At 48.7% G+C, this 12,867-nt stretch overlaps 8 non-coding genes across 8 annotated transcripts; 5 read left to right on the top strand and 3 right to left on the bottom strand.

Annotated features, from left to right (window-relative positions):
• Nucleotides 1-491: 491 nt before the first annotated feature.
• On the top strand, nt 492-563 carry Trnat-ugu. The gene has a single exon. It is a non-coding gene; the product is annotated as a tRNA-Thr (tRNA).
• Nucleotides 564-1,164: 601 nt separating this feature from the next.
• On the bottom strand, nt 1,165-1,237 carry Trnav-uac. The gene has a single exon. It is a non-coding gene; the product is annotated as a tRNA-Val (tRNA).
• A 235-nt stretch (nt 1,238-1,472) lies between these two features.
• Nucleotides 1,473-1,544, top strand: Trnap-cgg. Its single transcript has one exon. It is a non-coding gene; the product is annotated as a tRNA-Pro (tRNA).
• A 7,948-nt stretch (nt 1,545-9,492) lies between these two features.
• Nucleotides 9,493-9,565, bottom strand: Trnav-uac. The gene has a single exon. It is a non-coding gene; the product is annotated as a tRNA-Val (tRNA).
• Nucleotides 9,566-9,800: 235 nt separating this feature from the next.
• On the top strand, nt 9,801-9,872 carry Trnap-cgg. Its single transcript has one exon. It is a non-coding gene; the product is annotated as a tRNA-Pro (tRNA).
• Nucleotides 9,873-11,516: 1,644 nt separating this feature from the next.
• Nucleotides 11,517-11,588, top strand: Trnat-ugu. Its single transcript has one exon. It is a non-coding gene; the product is annotated as a tRNA-Thr (tRNA).
• A 601-nt stretch (nt 11,589-12,189) lies between these two features.
• Trnav-uac lies at nt 12,190-12,262 on the bottom strand. Its single transcript has one exon. It is a non-coding gene; the product is annotated as a tRNA-Val (tRNA).
• Nucleotides 12,263-12,497: 235 nt separating this feature from the next.
• Nucleotides 12,498-12,569, top strand: Trnap-cgg. Its single transcript has one exon. It is a non-coding gene; the product is annotated as a tRNA-Pro (tRNA).
• The last annotated feature ends 298 nt before the right edge of the window (nt 12,570-12,867 follow it).

Here is a 12,867-nt window from a genome sequence, read left to right as displayed (position 1 = left end):
GAAACCAGGTGATAACCACACAGTATTCTAGAGACGATGAGGTAATGAAAATTTAGAATAAGTAAAACAGTATCATAAGAAGTTGTGTGGTGGAGCAGCACATGCAATTCACGGTTCCTAGATAATCGTTACTGCATAGAATAATTCTGTTGTCTGCGGCGTCTTCAGTATCCGTCTTCTGGAAATTTTGCTTGCAGTATATCGTGCAATCTTTTCGTTATGAGTTGGTGCTTGGTTTCCCGATGTTCTTTTGTTTAGTGCATTCGCCTTCTCTTAACCCTGAGAAACCACATACCGAAACTGAGGCACTGCCGGCTGATCATAAGCAGTGCTCGATGAAGTTATTTCGCTTTCTGTTCGTTGCCTTTAATATTCTTCTCATCAGTGGTGAGTGCTGCCTGCAGAAAGCGTTTATCTTGCGAATTCACGTGAAAGTTTGTGTTCCCTGTGAGGTCCAATACTTGGGATTAACTTAACTGCTCCAGACAGGTGGCTCGTTGGTCTAGGGGTATGATTCCTGCTTTGTGTGCAGGAGGTCCCGGGTTCAAATCCCGGACGAGCCCTGCCATTTTGACCGTGCTGAAGAGTAGGTGGAACTCAGTCCCGGTTGCAGCTCCTCAATGAAGAGTAGACGCCTGTTATAGCACGTGGATATAACAAGAATGCGGCACCAGTAAAGTACGTAGGTGGAATTCGATAGAAACGCAGACGGTAATTTTGCATGCAACGGAAAACAAGGTTGTCTTTGCGGAATATGTGCACCGTGAGTGGAGATTCAGCTTAATTGTGCGACAGTCTACCCTCATCTTACTAGCGACGGCAACAACCAAGGGGTGGCATGTAAGATTGAGCGTGGCTAAGAGTTTCTCATTATTAGTTAGCATCACACTTTGACAGAGCTGTGACAAGGCGAGTAGGGTGAGCTCAGGAAAGCCAGTAGCAAGCGCACTTGAAGTAGCCCAGAAGAACCGGATTATAAATTTTGCCAGCCATAATGGAGCTAGGGGCGTTCTCAGTTACCAAATACCGGTGCAATAAGAGAGCAACAGTATTTGACAGTAAAATGACGCCCTATCCGTCTAGCATACGACATTGCTTGTCTCTGCATACGCGGACGTGAGGTCATCTCGGAAATGAAATCCGAAATATAGATTAAAATTGTTGTGTTCCCGCCCGGGATCGAACCGGGGACCTTCTGCGTGTAAAGCAGACGTGATAACCGCTACACCACGGAAACGACGGTCGTTTTCATGTACCACCCGGAGACTCGTAATAGCAACAGTTTGTCTTCTGTGTTAGCAAGGGCATCGGCTACGAGCTCCCTCCGATTCGTGAAGTTCCTATAGTAAAAGACGTCGATAAAAACAATCCAACCGCGACAGACAGGGAGAACGCTGGCTGAGCTGCAGCCCTACATGGTGAGACCATCAAAGGTGGCGTCATTCACATGCAGTGCGTTTTCGGAACGAATAGGCTCGTTGGTCTAGGGGTATGATTCCTGCTTCGGGTGCAGGAGGTCCCGGGTTCAAATCCCGGACGAGCCCTTGCGTTTTGTACAACGGTGTGGCAACAAATCGCATGGCGGCGGCTGTTTCGCGCATTTCCAGGCCTCCAAGTCAGCGCTAAAATCCGACAACCAGTTCTGAAACCGTTTCATGTTTCATTTGAGCCATGTGCACCCTGCTGATGGAACGTTTGATTTAAATGGTCACAGTAGAGATCGTAGCAAGTGTCTTGCTGAGTGCGACGAAAACGGCTTTCCGCCCGCAATCCAACCGGGGACCTTCTGCGTGTTAGGCACGGCGCCTGGGCTCGGCGGCAGCTGCTGCTCTTTCTGTCCTTACGAGATACCGTCGATTCGCGCAGTCGTTATTGCAAAAGATGTCACTAAAGGCAATCGCTTCGTTAGCGGCACGGTGCCTGGGCTCGGCGGCAGCTCTACATGGAGGCACCAGCAGCCCAGCCAGGCCGCCGCCGGCACCGGCGCGCCACAGCGCAAGGAGCCGGCGGCCGCCCTGCAATGCCCCCTGTCGTTGCATATTCCACCCGCCTTATATCCTCTCCATGTCTGACTCACTACCCTAAATGACACTGCAGTCTACGTGCTTATTACTACCGCTTTTGGAAGAACCAAGGCGCAGCATTCTAGTGTCGAACCGGTATTGCAAATTTGGATTAAGCAAAATTTTATTGTGTGGTCGAGCGACAGCCTCATCTCGCTCTTCCTACATGATCGCCTCTTGTGCGGAATAATTCCTAGCGCGCCGATGGCTTCAGAGTTGGTCTTCTCGAACTTTTGCTTTCGCACTGCATTCCGCAATCTTTTCGTTATGAGTTGTGTGCTTCGGTTTCCCGACTTTCTTGTGTTTAGTGCGTTTGGCTTCTCTTAACCCCTAGCCACCGCTTGCCGAAATTTCCACACTGTCGTCCGTCGATCTGCAGAGCTCGATGAAGGCATCGCGGCCGTTCCTGAGCTCGTGGAACGGCCGAATCTGTAGTTGTTTCCAGATCTCTCCCACGCAACGGCCTCCCAGAAGCTTGGATTACAGAAGTACGCCACTACTCCCAGCCGGAGATTCACGTTTGAAAGCAGAATGACATGAGCTACACGCAGCTCCGATTTTTTTTTTTTTTTGTGTCTGACCTACTTTGAAAGACTTTGTAGTCGATTTACTTACTACTATCGCTGTTGGAAACCAGGTGATAACCACACAGTATTCTAGAGACGATGAGGTAATGAAAATTTAGAATAAGTAAAACAGTATCATAAGAAGTTGTGTGGTGGAGCAGCACATGCAATTCACGCTTCCTAGATAATCGTTACTGCATAGAATAATTCTGTTGTCTGCGGCGTCTTCAGTATCCGTCTTCTGGAAATTTTGCTTGCAGTATATCGTGCAATCTTTTCGTTATGAGTTGGTGCTTGGTTTCCCGATGTTCTTTTGTTTAGTGCATTCGCCTTCTCTTAACCCTGAGAAACCACATACCGAAACTGAGGCACTGCCGGCTGATCATAAGCAGTGCTCGATGAAGTTATTTCGCTTTCTGTTCGTTGCCTTTAATATTCTTCTCATCAGTGGTGAGTGCTGCCTGCAGAAAGCGTTTATCTTGCGAATTCACGTGAAAGTTTGTGTTCCCTGTGAGGTCCAATACTTGGGATTAACTTAACTGCTCCAGACAGGTGGCTCGTTGGTCTAGGGGCAGTTCCGCTTTACACGCCGTGCAGTGTGGACGTGCCTAGTCTTCCGCTCCGCCGTAGCGTTACGTATAGTGGACTATCGTTTTTGTTACGTGTTGTGTTGCAACTTCTGAGAGTATTTCTCCGTCGTTGTTTCGTACCTTGTGTTACTTTCTGTCCTTATTTCAGTGTTTTTTGTGTAGCGGTTTCGACCGCATATTTTGAAAATGTCGTCCCAGGTTATTCCTCGTCAGGCTACAGTTAGTTTTGCTTTTGACAAGTCAACCCGCCATGTGCAACCTAGTTCTCTTGAGATTCATGATTGGTTGGTAGATACCTTTGGTGTTCATTCGGATCAGGTGCACACTGCTTATTTTGATACCGAACTGTATGTTTTCTTTGTTAAGTTTATGGACCCACTTCAGGTTGATAAAATTCTTTCTAAATATGGTCATCAAGTTCTCTTTCGGCATCGGGATGATTCTGTAAGTACCGTGCTGCTTTCCAATGCTTCCATCACGTATACCAATGTTCGTGTTTACAACCTTCCACCGGAGGTGGATAATGTCTATCTTAAGGAGGGTCTACAGAAGTATGGTGATGTAAAGAGCATTCGCCTTGAACGCTGGTCAAGCCAACATCGCCTGCAATGTTACAGTGGTATTCGTTCAGTCGAAATGCACGTTAAGCAGAATATTCCATCTCACCTGCAGATCGGTGGATATCGTGTCCATGTAACATATAGTGGTCAGGTGGGCACCTGTTTTTTGTGCAATGAAAGTGGTCACGTGCGTACCGACTGTCCGCGGAGAGTTTTTGTTTTAAAAAATTCTCTCGAACAGCGTCGCAAGTTAACGGTCGCTGACCTCGTTGCAGGTGGTTCTGCTCTTGGTGTAGCACAGTCCAGTGGTAGTAGCGCCCCTCCACAGGTTTTGCGCACCCCTGATACAGAATTTCCTCCTTTGCGTGCTAAATCTGATGTTGTTCCGTCTGTCCCTCAGGTGGGTGTGCCACTTTTGAATAATAAGAGGCGTCGCCCACACGATGGAAATAGTACGGATGAGGATCTCCCTGAGATGCCCCAGTCCGAGCGACCGGCATCCTCCGAGCCACTGTGTACTGTAGCTGCTCCCTGCCCTCCTGAGGTAGCGGTTCCGGTGGCGGCTGCTGGCGCCCCTCCGGCCTCCGACGCAGCTTCTCTCGAGTCGGGTCGTCGGTCGGGCCTGTTGGCGCCGTCTTCCGAACCGACTGCGATGTCACAACAAGTGCAGCCACGACAACTTCCTGCTTCGCTGCCCCATACCTCTGCCAGCGGAGCTGCTCCGCTTCCTTCCAACTCTGCGGCCTCGGACCTTCCTGCTCCCGTTTCGCCTCCGTGCAGTCCATGTTTGCCGGAAGCTAGTGCAGGTGTTGACCATTCCGTTTTGTCGGATGTTTCCCCCGCGACCCCGGATCCCGCATGTGGACCGGCGCGGGTGGTGTCGGATACAGAACTTGACCCTCCTACGTCACCGGCGGCTGAAGTTTCCTTGCCCGTCAGCCGACGCAAGTTACGCGTTCAGCCGAACGTTAATGCTGTTCGTAAAAAACCGAAACGTAAGGGATCCGCGGAACGGGGTAGCAGTCCCCCTCCCTCGGATGCCTCTGTCACCCCTGCTATGGACTGTGACGCTGGTGCGTCGGTGTAGGTGATTTGTTTTCTCGCTTTTCTCTCTATGGTTCAAGCATACACCTTTCTTACCTTAAATGTTAACCGTATTGAGTCCGACGTTCGCATTGCCTCTTTGCGGCAGTTTATTTACGACGCCTGTGCGGACGTAGTGTTTTTGCAGGAAGTGTTGTTTTCTGATCTCTCTCTACCTGGATTTCAAACTGTTTTTAATGTCGCGCCGGAATATTCAACAGGAACTGCTCTTTTCTTTCGAGAGGGCATTCCTATTACTGACATTGAATTCCTTGACTCTGGCCGTGGGATTGGTTGTCGTCTTTTTGATCTCCGCCTCGTTGTTTTGTATGCCCCCTCTGGTTCGGGTCACACTGTGGCTCGATCGCGCTTTTATAAAGAAGAGCTTATTTATCTTTTGCGCCAGAGTCCTCGGAGTCTCCTGCTCGGAGGCGATTTTAATTGTGTTTTACGCCCTGCAGACCAGTCCCCCAATTTTAATTATTGCCGTGATTTACATGACTTAGTTCGTACGATGCATCTGCGTGATGTTTGGGAACACAAATATCCAACCCTGGTGAAATATACGTTTTTTACCGCGTCCTCATGCAGTAGACTCGACAGATTCTATTTATCTGATTTTTTATGTGATAAAATTCTTTCTGTCGATGTTATTCCTACTAGTTTTTCTGACCATTGTGCTTTTACTGCAACTGTAAATCTTAGTCGCCAACCTGCAAAACTTTATCGTTCCCAGTGGATGTTAAATGTTTCCCACCTTGCCGACAGTGCTATGGATGATGTTATAAGTGGCGTGTGGGAGCGATGTCTTCGCTCTGTCCCGCGATACCCCTCCTTGCTGGTTTGGTGGACTGCGTTTGCCAAGCCCAAGATTCGTCAGACTTTGATTGTCTACTGTGCTGCTAGGACGCGTGATTTTAAGAACACGTATGAATATTACTACTCTGTCCTGCGTGAACTATATGACGCGGCGGGTACCTCTCCACTGCGGATCCATGATGTTCGTCGTATTAAAGCCAAGCTCTTGAGCCTTAAACGACGACAGATGGATGGTCTGCGAGTTAAGTCGAAACCTCACTCTCTTGTTGAAGGTGAACTGACATCCTTGTACCACCTGCTACGGCATCAGACTCGTCGTCGTCGCTCCTTCATCTCTTCTCTTACGGTGGATGATGGGCGACAGCTTATTGCACAGGAGGAAATGGTTCGTGCTCTTCATCAGTATTACACTAGTCTATATTCTGCCGATGATTCTGGTGAGTCTCTTTCGGATGATGTCTTTGGGGATCTAACTGCGACGATCGCGCCTGACGCGAACGGCGAATTTCTCCGGGAGTTCCAGGTAGATGATGTTTTCGATTTTATTGCTCGCTCTCCGTCCAGTAAATCGCCGGGTCCAGACGGCCTGCCTAAAGAATTTTATCTCCGTTTTTGGCCTCTTTTGGGTGGCATTTTTACGCAGATTTTAAATGAGATTGTCAGGGGGATGGATGTGCCTGCCGATTTTAAAGTAGGGAAAACTGTTTTAATCCCGAAGTCCTCTGGTCGTTTATCTGCTGCCAATCTTCGTCCGCTCACATTGCTGAATTTTGACTATAAGACAGCTGCTAGAGCGCTCAATAGCCGGTTGTCTTCTCTTCTTCGGGGTGTGATTGGTGCACATCAATGTTGTTTTCATGATAGATCTATTCTGACACCAGTAGCCGAATATCGGGATGTTGTCTCGGTTGCGGCGGTTACAAACGTACATTGTGCCTTTGCCTTCCTTGATTTTTATAAGGCTTTTGATCACATCAGTCATGTGTTTTTAGATCGTGTTTTAGGTACAATAGGTTTTAACGCTTCATCACGTGGTGTTCTTGGCAATTTGTATAGGGGAATAACAGCTCGGGTGTCAGTCAATGGGCAGCTGACGCCGCCCATTGCTATCCGCCGCGGAGTGCCTCAGGGTAGTCCGCTCTCTATGTCTTTATTCGTATTGTCCCTGGAACCGCTGCTTCGGACTATTGCTCTCAAGCTTCAGGGTATGTCCCTCTCTGGTGGGAAGCTCTCTGTTAAGGCATATGCGGATGATGTCGTTGTTCTCCTCCGTCAACGTGATGATATCCCGTTGTTGAAAGGGGCGGTTGATGCATACTGTCGTGTCTCTGGAGCGCGTCTCAATCAGGGTAAATGTAAGTTCCTTGATATTCGAGGATTTCGCGATGCTGACGTCCCTTGGGCCACTTTTGTCGATCGCCATACGTCCTTGGGGATTATCATTGATCGGTGTCCTCTAAAAATGGCGGCTCTCAATTGGAAATCTGTCACCGAGAAGATACAGGGGGCTCTGATGGTCCATGAGCAGCGCTCTGCTACCATTTTGCAAAAAGTCAGAATTTTAGACACCTACGTTCTATGTAAAGCTTATTATGTTGCTCAGCTGTTCCCACTTCCCATGATGGTGGCGAAAAGGTTGCGCCAATTGTCTAGCAGATTTATATGGAAGGGCCATCTATTCAAGTTACGTTACGAGGTAATGACGAAACCGCGTCTCTCCGGAGGCTTGGGCCTCTCTGACATTACTCGCAAGGCGTCTGCTTTGTACGTCCGCCGAACGACTCTAATTGTTACGCAAGAAGTGACTTCAATTACATCCAGGCTTTTTACTGTTGTGCGTCCGGCGAGCCTTGCTCCACCTGTCGATGTCGGACGCCTAAATTTTAAGTTGAAACACATTCGGGAATTTTACATTGCGGTGAGTTACCTCGGTGACGTCTTCTTGCGGCGACCGGTGCCAACGACCAAGGGCTTGATTGCCCGCTGGGAGGGGCTGGCCGGTCCCAATCCAATAGAACTGGCGTCTCCATCTGTGTCCTGGAGGAACGTCTGGAAGAACGTTAGTCTGCCGATCCACTCAATGGCCGTGGCGTCCACGTGGTATAGGGTAATAAATAATTTGGTTCCCACCAATGTACGACTGCACCGTATTGGTCTTTCTGACACGGACACCTGTACTCGGTGTGGTCTCTTGGATACCCTTGAACATCGATTCACCTGCTGTGGGCACCTTGCTAATTGGCGTTGGCTCAGGAAACAACTTGCTTTTGTCACTAGGTCTGCTGAAGCCGCTTATACTATTGACATCATCGTCCGGCCCGATTCTTCCTTTTTTCCGCGGACGAAGCTCCATACCGTCATGTGGTTGATTGGCCATTTCGTACATTTTGTCAACAGTTGTCATGAAGAGGATGGACACCTAGCGTTTCGGCAGTACATGCTTACTGCTTACTGGCAGCGCTTGCGATTGCCAGGCCTCCGAGATGATTTTGCCAATATGCTTAGCCTGACATTTGAAAGAGAGGGTGTTGGCTAAGGTCACCTGCGTGAGCCATTTTCTTTTATACTGTTTCTGGATTTGCCGCCTTTATGTATGTTTCTTCTCTACACCAGGACTGAAGTTTTCGTGTTTTAATCTTTATTTCAGTCAGCAGTCTACATTATATAGTCATGTTTTAGGATTTTAATTTCAGTACTGTAAAAAAAAAAAAAAAAAAAAAAAAAAGTGGTTAAGGCGTCTGACTAGAAATCAGATTCCCTCTGGGAGCGTAGGTTCGAGTCCTACCGACTGCGTTTCTTTTTTGTGTCAAGAGGTGAAGAACATCTCCAACGGAACCGTGAAATGAGCGAATACGTGGGAAACACTGCATTCGAGACGCTTGTAAATTTTACAATTGTCCAGTGAGTGTCGACAAAACACGTTGCTCCTCTGCTGTAACATATGAGACGTACAAACTGCTGCAATTTGACTTTACATCGTGTGTCAGCTTTCTTCGATAGTCTGTTACGAGCCTAGCGTGATGAGTTTATAGACAGCAGTCAGACGACGTTTAAATAGTAACAGCTCCACGCAACGATTACCCAAAAGTAAGGGACATGAGGCAATGTGTCAGTATGCGTAGTGGGAGGGGTGTTTAAAATTAAAAAAAAAAGGGGTATGATTCCTGCTTTGTGTGCAGGAGGTCCCGGGTTCAAATCCCGGACGAGCCCTGCCATTTAGACCGTGCTGAAGAGTAGGTGGAACTCAGTCCCGGTTGCAGCTCCTCAATGAAGAGTAGACGCCTGTTATAGCACGTGGATATAACAAGAATGCGGCACCAGTAAAGTACGTAGGTGGAATTCGATAGAAACGCAGACGGTAATTTTGCATGCAACGGAAAACAAGGTTGTCTTTGCGGAATATGTGCACCGTGAGTGGAGATTCAGCTTAATTGTGCGACAGTCTACCCTCATCTTACTAGCGACGGCAACAACCAAGGGGTGGCATGTAAGATTGAGCGTGGCTAAGAGTTTCTCATTATTAGTTAGCATCACACTTTGACAGAGCTGTGACAAGGCGAGTAGGGTGAGCTCAGGAAAGCCAGTAGCAAGCGCACTTGAAGTAGCCCAGAAGAACCGGATTATAAATTTTGCCAGCCATAATGGAGCTAGGGGCGTTCTCAGTTACCAAATACCGGTGCAATAAGAGAGCAACAGTATTTGACAGTAAAATGACGCCCTATCCGTCTAGCATATGACATTGCTTGTCTCTGCATACGCGGACGTGAGGTCATCTCGGAAATGAAATCCGAAATATAGATTAAAATTGTTGTGTTCCCGCCCGGGATCGAACCGGGGACCTTCTGCGTGTAAAGCAGACGTGATAACCGCTACACCACGGAAACGACGGTCGTTTTCATGTACCACCCGGAGACTCGTAATAGCAACAGTTTGTCTTCTGTGTTAGCAAGGGCATCGGCTACGAGCTCCCTCCGATTCGTGAAGTTCCTATAGTAAAAGACGTCGATAAAAACAATCCAACCGCGACAGACAGGGAGAACGCTGGCTGAGCTGCAGCCCTACATGGTGAGACCATCAAAGGTGGCGTCATTCACATGCAGTGCGTTTTCGGAACGAATAGGCTCGTTGGTCTAGGGGTATGATTCCTGCTTCGGGTGCAGGAGGTCCCGGGTTCAAATCCCGGACGAGCCCTTGCGTTTTGTACAACGGTGTGGCAACAAATCGCATGGCGGCGGCTGTTTCGCGCATTTCCAGGCCTCCAAGTCAGCGCTAAAATCCGACAACCAGTTCTGAAACCGTTTCATGTTTCATTTGAGCCATGTGCACCCTGCTGATGGAACGTTTGATTTAAATGGTCACAGTAGAGATCGTAGCAAGTGTCTTGCTGAGTGCGACGAAAACGGCTTTCCGCCCGCAATCCAACCGGGGACCTTCTGCGTGTTAGGCACGGCGCCTGGGCTCGGCGGCAGCTGCTGCTCTTTCTGTCCTTACGAGATACCGTCGATTCGCGCAGTCGCTATTGCAAAAGATGTCACTAAAGGCATTCGCTTCGTTAGCGGCACGGTGCCTGGGCTCGGCGGCAGCTCTACATGGAGGCACCAGCAGCCCAGCCAGGCCGCCGCCGGCACCGGCGCGCCACAGCGCAAGGAGCCGGCGGCCGCCCTGGAATGCCCCCTGTCGTTGCATATTCCACCCGCCTTATATCCTCTCCATGTCTGACTCACTACCCTAAATGACACTGCAGTCTACGTGCTTATTACTACCGCTTTTGGAAGAACCAAGGCGCAGCATTCTAGTGTCGAACCGGTATTGCAAATTTGGATTAAGCAAAATTTTATTGTGTGGTCGAGCGACAGCCTCATCTCGCTCTTCCTACATGATCGCCTCTTGTGCGGAATAATTCCTAGCGCGCCGATGGCTTCAGAGTTGGTCTTCTCGAACTTTTGCTTTCGCACTGCATTCCGCAATCTTTTCGTTATGAGTTGTGTGCTTCGGTTTCCCGACTTTCTTGTGTTTAGTGCGTTTGGCTTCTCTTAACCCCTAGCCACCGCTTGCCGAAATTTCCACACTGTCGTCCGTCGATCTGCAGAGCTCGATGAAGGCATCGCGGCCGTTCCTGAGCTCGTGGAACGGCCGAATCTGTAGTTGTTTCCAGATCTCTCCCACGCAACGGCCTCCCAGAAGCTTGGATTACAGAAGTACGCCACTACTCCCAGCCGGAGATTCACGTTTGAAAGCAGAATGACATGAGCTACACGCAGCTCCGATTTTTTTTTTTTTTTTTTTTGTGTCTGACCTACTTTGAAAGACTTTGTAGTCGATTTACTTACTACTATCGCTGTTGGAAACCAGGTGATAACCACACAGTATTCTAGAGACGATGAGGTAATGAAAATTTAGAATAAGTAAAACAGTATCATAAGAAGTTGTGTGGTGGAGCAGCACATGCAATTCACGGTTCCTAGATAATCGTTACTGCATAGAATAATTCTGTTGTCTGCGGCGTCTTCAGTATCCGTCTTCTGGAAATTTTGCTTGCAGTATATCGTGCAATCTTTTCGTTATGAGTTGGTGCTTGGTTTCCCGATGTTCTTTTGTTTAGTGCATTCGCCTTCTCTTAACCCTGAGAAACCACATACCGAAACTGAGGCACTGCCGGCTGATCATAAGCAGTGCTCGATGAAGTTATTTCGCTTTCTGTTCGTTGCCTTTAATATTCTTCTCATCAGTGGTGAGTGCTGCCTGCAGAAAGCGTTTATCTTGCGAATTCACGTGAAAGTTTGTGTTCCCTGTGAGGTCCAATACTTGGGATTAACTTAACTGCTCCAGACAGGTGGCTCGTTGGTCTAGGGGTATGATTCCTGCTTTGTGTGCAGGAGGTCCCGGGTTCAAATCCCGGACGAGCCCTGCCATTTTGACCGTGCTGAAGAGTAGGTGGAACTCAGTCCCGGTTGCAGCTCCTCAATGAAGAGTAGACGCCTGTTATAGCACGTGGATATAACAAGAATGCGGCACCAGTAAAGTACGTAGGTGGAATTCGATAGAAACGCAGACGGTAATTTTGCATGCAACGGAAAACAAGGTTGTCTTTGCGGAATATGTGCACCGTGAGTGGAGATTCAGCTTAATTGTGCGACAGTCTACCCTCATCTTACTAGCGACGGCAACAACCAAGGGGTGGCATGTAAGATTGAGCGTGGCTAAGAGTTTCTCATTATTAGTTAGCATCACACTTTGACAGAGCTGTGACAAGGCGAGTAGGGTGAGCTCAGGAAAGCCAGTAGCAAGCGCACTTGAAGTAGCCCAGAAGAACCGGATTATAAATTTTGCCAGCCATAATGGAGCTAGGGGCGTTCTCAGTTACCAAATACCGGTGCAATAAGAGAGCAACAGTATTTGACAGTAAAATGACGCCCTATCCGTCTAGCATACGACATTGCTTGTCTCTGCATACGCGGACGTGAGGTCATCTCGGAAATGAAATCCGAAATATAGATTAAAATTGTTGTGTTCCCGCCCGGGATCGAACCGGGGACCTTCTGCGTGTAAAGCAGACGTGATAACCGCTACACCACGGAAACGACGGTCGTTTTCATGTACCACCCGGAGACTCGTAATAGCAACAGTTTGTCTTCTGTGTTAGCAAGGGCATCGGCTACGAGCTCCCTCCGATTCGTGAAGTTCCTATAGTAAAAGACGTCGATAAAAACAATCCAACCGCGACAGACAGGGAGAACGCTGGCTGAGCTGCAGCCCTACATGGTGAGACCATCAAAGGTGGCGTCATTCACATGCAGTGCGTTTTCGGAACGAATAGGCTCGTTGGTCTAGGGGTATGATTCCTGCTTCGGGTGCAGGAGGTCCCGGGTTCAAATCCCGGACGAGCCCTTGCGTTTTGTACAACGGTGTGGCAACAAATCGCATGGCGGCGGCTGTTTCGCGCATTTCCAGGCCTCCAAGTCAGCGCTAAAATCCGACAACCAGTTCTGAAACCGTTTCATGTTTCATTTGAGCCATGTGCACCCTGCTGATGGAACGTTTGATTTAAATGGTCACAGTAGAGATCGTAGCAAGTGTCTTGCTGAGTGCGACGAAAACGGCTTTCCGCCCGCAATCCAACCGGGGACCTTCTGCGTGTTAGGCACGGCGCCTGGGCTCGGCGGCAGCTGCTGCTCTTTCTGTCCTT

The sequence above is a fragment of the Schistocerca piceifrons genome, chromosome 2 (genome assembly GCF_021461385.2).
Source record: "Schistocerca piceifrons isolate TAMUIC-IGC-003096 chromosome 2, iqSchPice1.1, whole genome shotgun sequence".
NCBI lineage: Eukaryota > Metazoa > Arthropoda > Insecta > Orthoptera > Acrididae > Schistocerca > Schistocerca piceifrons.
The sequence above is the reverse complement of the archived record's forward strand: the minus strand, read 5'-3'. Positions and strand labels throughout refer to the sequence as shown.